The 6,000-nt window shown below is 38.2% G+C and overlaps 1 pseudogene across 1 annotated transcript in view; it reads right to left on the bottom strand.

The window, feature by feature from the left end:
• LOC310824105 (cytochrome P450 3A27-like) overlaps positions 1–5,467 on the bottom strand; it is a 180,820-nt pseudogene extending 175,353 nt beyond the window's left edge. The window contains exon 1 of the transcript in view: positions 5,453–5,467. The product of the transcript in view is annotated as a cytochrome P450 3A27-like (transcript). The remainder of the gene's footprint in view (positions 1–5,452) is intronic.
• Between the last annotated feature and the right edge of the window lie 533 nt (positions 5,468–6,000).

A 6,000-nucleotide genomic window follows, 5' to 3' on the forward strand; every position in this document is an offset into this window, starting at 1 on the left:
TTAGGCCTAACTATTAAAAGTTCTTTGATTAATAAATAGGAACTAATAAATAGTATAAATAGAATAAGTTCATTAATAGAATACATAGGACTTAAAAAGGGTAAAACTATTACTATGTTTGATATTGAATAGAGTTTCATGGGTTAAGTTCATGTATTGAATTATTTACCTGATGTAAAATGTATTTTGTTTTCTTAAATACTGTGTTCACAATGCTGGCAATATTGTAAAGGAATTTATTTTTGATTTCTGTGAGAAAAGATTCAAATGTAAAGTTTGTGCATTTTGTTTATTTTCATGAGCCAATGAAAAAGTGAGATGAAGGTCAGGTGTCAGGTGGATGAGAAGGAGAAGTTAGATTCGGGATGGCGAACGAAGAGAACGCATGGAATATGCTGCTGTGCTGAGTAAGGTTAATATTGTGGAAATAGGTAGCCCACTTATTTCTGTGTTTAGAACAAGGTAATAATGCGAGTGCACAACCCGTGCATCTTATAAGTTATTACGTTCGGCGTATGACCTGTTTTGGAACAATTTCTCTGCAGAGGAGTAACCGTTCCGACGGTCAACCACCTGGCTTAGCCTAGCCTACAGTGAGAGAGCTAGTTTTTCTTCGGAGGCTTATGGGCTGTGTGTTCGACCAACACGGGAGTTCAAAACGTCGATAGCCACCGGGAGAGACAGTGGCACCAAAGATTCCTGCCGTTTGAGAGAACTACCCCGGTTGCCGAGAGAGGAGCTTCGCGAGGCTGCCGGCTTAAGGAACTGGGAGTTTGGTTTTTGTCGTCTAGCTCGTGAGAGTGAAGGAGCCGCCATTTTAGGTGAGCTACAACGCACGCAAGCTACACGCGCCAGGCCTGCAACGCACTGGACTTTGGTATTGTTGTCGTAGTTATCATTGCCGGCTTTAGAATAGGTTTTATTTCTTTTCATTGAGGTTTACAGTGTTTACCATTTACATTTGGATATTTGTGTGTGCACGTTAAGTGTTACTGTATTTCATTTCATGCAATCTATTTTGGGGATTTAATATCAGTGAAAGAGGACTGATTTGAATAAAATAACAAAAGACATGTAATTGGTGGGACTGTGTTAATGTGAACAGACAAAGTAAAAATACAATAATAGTTAGAGATAACATTTTATTTAAAGAATTCAGGTTAGCCACCCCTATTAATTGCTCAGACCAGCAAAGGGGCGCTACACTTATATATACAGTGCCCTCCATAAGTATTGGAGAGAGGAAGCATTTGTCTTCTTTTAGTATTCTATACTCCAACAGTTTGGATTTGAAACATTAATTCAATGTTTAATTTTTTAAGATTGGTTTGACCATTTAGAAATGACAACCCTTTTATGCATAGTCCCCCTATTTCAGGGCACCAAAAGTATTAATTGGCTTGACAGGTGTTTCTGGTTAGTCAGGTGTGTTCCGTCATAATTTGTGCAGGCATAAGAGAGCTGTCAATGTCTAGTCTTGATTCTCGGCTTGCATTTGTCTTTGAAGTCTGCTATTGCTGTCTGTCAACATGAGGACCAAAGAGACGTCAATGAAAAAATCTGTAAACATAGCCAAAACCTTAGACTTACCATAATCAACAGTTTGTAACTTCATTAACAAAGAATGAAAGCACTGGTGAGCTCAGCAATTGCAAGATTTTCAGCATACCACCTAATCTGTGAGCCATGGTGCTATGGTTTGGGCATGTATAGCTGCCACAAGAACTGGCTAACTTGTCTTAATTGATGATGTTACAGCAGCAGCAGAATGTATTCTGAAGTGTAAAGAAACATATTGTCTGCTCGAGTACAAACAAATGGCTCTAAAATTCATTGGATGGCACTTCATCATACAGTAAGACAATGACCCCAAACATACTCCCATAGCAAATAGGGAGGTCTTCAGGGCCAAAAAGCGGAAAGTTCTTGACTGGCCAAGTAAATCTTCAGATTTAAATCCAATTGAATATTTATTGGACATTATATGATTTTTCCAATACTTTTGAAGCCCTGAAATAGGGGGACTATGTTTAAATTGAATTAAACCTGAGAATCTCTACTTTGACCGTAGTAGTAGTAATTGTTTGATTTAAAATCCAAACTGTTGTATAAAAACTGGAATATAGAGCTAAAAGAAGACAAAATGCTTCCTCCTTCCAATACTTATGGAGGGCATTGTATATACTTATTTAAATGAAGCCCACATATTTGGGTAGGTTGGGAGCCAGTTTGAAGTCATGATAAACGGGAGAATGAGAGGCGCATAGTTTGTCTGTCTGCCTATACTGTTCGAATCACGCCTAGTACTCAGTGCCATGGGGAAAATGTGCTTACAGAAAAGTTTTGTTTCCAAAATAAGATTTTCTCTCCTGTCCCATCCCATCTCTTGCTATCGAGGGATTGTTGCCTCTTGAAGGCCATGTTGTTGTGTTTATTTGATTCATTTGGAGCCCAGGGATAGTATTCAAGCATCAATCAATGTATATTATTTTTGTAAACCGAAGGAGCTATTGGTCATCTGTCCTACAGAGTCTGGCGTCCAGTTAACCCACATTACGTGCCCTATAAAGCTTTGATGATTTACATGACTGATTCTTTGATTTGTGTGGATGTAGTGATTTAACCTTGCTTTAATAGCATTATTTGAAATCAGCCCACAGTTTTGGGTAATATGGTAGTCATGATGAGAGCACTGTTTGTGTGAGGGACATTACTATATTCGTAGCCCATGGCTCAGCCTGTTTAATTCAGTATCAACCTTGCTTTATTTTAACATTAGGTCTACTTGAGAGGAATCCCATTGAGCCTAAGCATTTCAGGGTTAGTTTGGAGTTGAGGTGATAGCTCGACCTCATCTGCACTCATCTGTCTTGTTCCTGGTGGTCATGGGACAGATCAAAAGTAGTCAGTAGTTTAGTCAGCACTTAAGAATCATTGGAATACCACATTTTGTATTTTAAAGAGCAAATAAAAGCTTACATATTGAATATAACTTATCGACAGATATAATTGGTGTAACTGTACAGTACAAATAACACAGTAAAATGTGAAGCACCAATACTTGATAACAAGTAAAGCAGAACACAAATCTGAAGCAATAATGACATGTGCAAGAAGGTTTGTACAATTTGCTAGTGTAAAAAAAAGAACAAAATCGCTTCTTCTTTCATTGGCTATGCGCTTTTACGCAAATGTGTCTGTCCACAGACAAATCCAGCAGCTCTTATACTCCACCATGCAAACCACATTCAAAACAAATATTGATGTTTTCTGCTTGGTTATAACAAGCAATTGAGTTATATGCAAAAGTGTTCCAAATGTCTGTAATCGTGACAAATTTGTCCATCTCCACGCGCATGGATCTCGTGCCCTTTTCTGTAGCCCATATACTGTACACACACAGGTGGGGAACAATAAGGTCTAATAGGCTGAAATGGGTAAACTGTTCATAACAGTGCCATTTAGCTGACGCTTTTATCCAAAAGCGACTTACATTGCAGTGAGTGCATACATTTCAGTATATATGGTCCCAGCAGGAATCAAACCCACAACCTAAGCATTGTTAGCACCATGCTCTACCAACTGAGCCACAGAGGACCACATTTTGGGTGGGCCATTTTGGCCATTGTAAGGACCATTTTGAAATTGTAACAACGGTATTATGTTAAAAACAGGGTAAGTCAGGGAAGGAGTGGGACATGGGTTTCACAATGACTTATTTTATTATACAGTGGGCCAGTGGTTAATCGGTTCACGCCACTCTCCCAGCGGTGGTCTACCTCAATGGCGCTGCTGGAGGAGAAACAAGGTTTGAAGTGCTGCCGAAAGCCACCACAAGGCGGTGACAAGAGCTTTGAAGGATGTTTTTTTAGCAGCTCATGAATTACAGAGTCGAAATGGTTAAAATATCAGGTTATTTTAATGAGGACCAAGCAATGGGACAAACTCCTATCCACTCATAACATTGTCACACATTCTCTTTCAGCACAGACAAGTTTTAGCGCAATCTGACATGAATAAGCCTGAGTCGACTTTAATAATGAAGTTAGGGATTTTCATGCCAGACAGGAGTAAAGATTTTGGGTTTCAGTGGGATTGAGACTGGATAGAAAAATTGTTGTTGAAACAGTTGTTATCATTAAAAACATCATAATACTATGTGAATTTTCAGCAAGGGCAGCCTTCTCTCGTCCACTCAATGTAATAATAATAATAACAATAACAATAATAATAATAATAATGCAATTATTTTGTATAGCGCTTTTCATAATACTCAAAGATACTACATTTCAAACATTTATCATAACTGGCATCATGATTTAATATTTGGCGGATATTAAATAAAAATGTACCAGCCATTGATAACTGACAAATCCACTATTGACAGTTGAAGTTAATTTTTTATACTTTTTGACTAGTCAAACAGCAGAGAGATGCACCACCGCTAGCTGCCTAAACCAGCTAACAGTAAGGGATTGCAGTAGGCCTCCCTAACATTACATGGAAAGAAACTTGCGAGCTGGCCAAGCGGATGGCTCTCTCAACTAGCAGACATTACTTTGTTGCGAACGTATGGCGACTGTATGAATTTTCCAACAGACAAATTCGCTCACCTTCCCCCACTCCACACCTTCCCCCCCTATTTTGTAATCCACTGCCCATCACCGAAATTTTAAAAGACAGTTTGTTCTGTCAGTATAAATTACAGAACCCCCATCATCCTGATTGCCCCACTTATGGCAGCAGAGATGTTTGTCATGCTTCTGTGATCTGTCTAATGTTAGCCCACGTATGTTGCCATATTACGATGCAGTTGTCATAGAGAACACAAGTCTTTCTGTCTTAGCTCACTCCTTAATATACCGATAGCAACTTGCGCTTTGATATCACACTGGTTAGACTACTCCTAAAACCCATGCTTCCAAGCTGGGTAACCTAAAAATAATTTGAAATCCATAAATGAACACAACCATTTTATTATTTCCGTGATGTAAAATGGAATTGATTACCTGTTTTCTAAAATATGCATAATTTTGCCTACAGTAAAATCAATGTTTGCATGTCAATCTTCTATGAACTAACAGAATTTGTTAAATGAAGAACATTACTGTACTCAGCATTCAAATTGTGTCTCTCAAAGACTGTCTAGTGGCTAGATAAATTGTCACACATTTGTTTTGTTTGGGAAACGATTTGAGCTTGTTGTAAACGGAGCTCAAGGAAGCACACATAGTTTGTAGCCAATTATGATACATGATATGATGGACAGGGTCGAAAAAGAACAGCCAAATACAGACAGTAGGCAACTACAAATGACTTGTTGGATATGGGCAGTAAAACAGTGAATGTAATTTGTTAACAGATTAACAGTTGTGAGTTTTATATATAAGGCTATAGCCTACAGAATAATATGAATAAAAGCATGTCAACATGACAGCTTAATGTCCCTCACCTGCCTGTTCGACATTATCCCTTGACTTCTCAGATTTATTCTCATCATTGTAAATGGCATGTAAACATTTTTGATTGATTCATAAAAGCTCTCATTTCAATCATGTGAAATATGTTCAACGTGAACTTGCAGTGCCAGAGTGGAAAATTAATGTCACAAACTGCGCTCTTTGCTTTGTGAGCGTGCTGTGTCCATATAGCCTATAGAAATGCGCGGAATCAACTGAGAAACATTATATCGCTATGAGTTAATTAATATGCAATTTCGCAGACACACTGCCACATATATTTCATGTCTTCACATTTGATGAAGAGTTGATTGATTTATTCAAAATTAAGGTTTATCCAAGAACATAATTTCTCCGACCAGACAATAATATGCCCTTTTCCAAATTGAAACAACAACTCAAAAGCTACTCTTCACATAATTCATCAGGCGGCAATGTTTGTAAACACAGAAAGGCCTCGAAAACACACTGTAAGCATATCCATTCAAATTCCTCCTCAACGATGCCTCCTGGTGGATGTTTTGCCAAGGTTAATTACCTG

The sequence above is a fragment of the Argentina silus genome, assembly GCF_951799395.1.
Source record: "Argentina silus genome assembly, chromosome: Y".
Lineage (NCBI taxonomy): Eukaryota > Metazoa > Chordata > Actinopteri > Argentiniformes > Argentinidae > Argentina > Argentina silus.